At 42.8% G+C, this 1,367-nt stretch overlaps 1 pseudogene; it reads right to left on the bottom strand.

The window, feature by feature from the left end:
* Window positions 1-410: 410 nt before the first annotated feature.
* On the bottom strand, window positions 411-1,167 carry LOC102810864 (annotated as a pseudogene).
* Between the last annotated feature and the right edge of the window lie 200 nt (window positions 1,168-1,367).

The raw sequence follows: 1,367 nt of genomic DNA, 5'->3' as shown, positions 1-1,367 counted from the left end.
ACTGCTTCTCTGCAACACGTGGTGTGTAACGAACAGGATCCAATCACTTCTGGTCTTGCATGAATATATAAAAATCAAAATAACCAATTTATAAAACTAATGTATCTTCTCTTTAAATGTTTCATACAGATACAAGTTCAGTTGTTTCCTTTCATTAATGGCTTGGTTTCAGAGACTTTCATTCAGAAGTCAAACCACAACCCATCCACAGAGAACCAATAGCTTCTAGGCTTTTAGTGCTAATAGAGTACTAAACTGCAATGGACATTTCTAACATATAAAACAGAGACAATTTGGAGAAGGTACATGCAAGAAGTATGACTAAAGCAGATGGTCACTGGAACAGTTGATAAGTTTACTGGTGAGGTCACTGGGACTCTGATGTTTCCAGACTCTGGCACTCGAACATCTTAGGATTTGTGCTTTGCTTTTCCAGTTTCACTAATGACACACATGTGATTCAAATCCCTGATGTATTAATTGTAGTCAAGAGCATATCCTACAACAAACTTGTCCAGAATTTCAAAGCCAACAAAGTCTGGTCTATAGCCAACACTTCGAGGAATCCTTTTCACCAGCAAGCTTGCGATCTTGACCATCTTTGGATTATATTGTCTGACCAAGGAAAGCAGGCTATGCATTGTTTTGCCAGTGTCATTTATATCTTCAACAATCAGGACATTCTTTCCAGTCAAAGATGAGAGATCATCTCCACCAATTACTTTGATGTCCCCAGTTGACTGGTCATTACAGTTGCTCTTCAGTCTTATGAAATCTACAGTCATAGGAATGGGTCTGTCATTATTTCTGTCACTATTTTTAGCCCCCATTGAGTGCACAGAGGGCTACAATGTGATGGCCTCCCATCTCTCTCATCACATCTCCAGCAAGCCTCTCGGTCCTGTCCATAATTCGTCCATGAGGAATGAACACCTTCTCTAAATCCTCCACATAATGATTAGGTACACAAAACAAATCTAAGTCATAGCCGGGCTCGTCATCACTAATCACGACACTGGGACTGCAGGTAGCCACAGCAGAGCAGTCCAGCGCGAACTGAGGGCGGCCAAACGCTAGGAAGCCGGAGGAGGAGAGAGGAGGAGACGGAGGTGGGGACCACGGCGCATGCCCGAAGGAGCATGGTAATTTTGATTGCCTCATAGGCATGCCAAAGTTGGACAATGTGTAAGGAAGACCAGAGAAGAATGGACACGTTTGAATTATGGTTTTGGTGAAGAATACTGAAAGTGATCCATGACAGCCAGCAGAACAGACAAATCTGTTGGAAGAAGCAGAGTGGGAATGCACTTTAGAAGTGAGGATGATGAGGCTTTTTCTCCCCTTCTTTGGGCACATTGTCAGGAGGA

The sequence above is a fragment of the Chrysochloris asiatica genome, unplaced genomic scaffold, assembly GCF_000296735.1.
Source record: "Chrysochloris asiatica unplaced genomic scaffold, ChrAsi1.0 scaffold00077, whole genome shotgun sequence".
NCBI classification, from domain to species: Eukaryota; Metazoa; Chordata; class Mammalia; order Afrosoricida; family Chrysochloridae; genus Chrysochloris; species Chrysochloris asiatica.
This window is presented reverse-complemented; position numbering and strand designations above follow the sequence as displayed.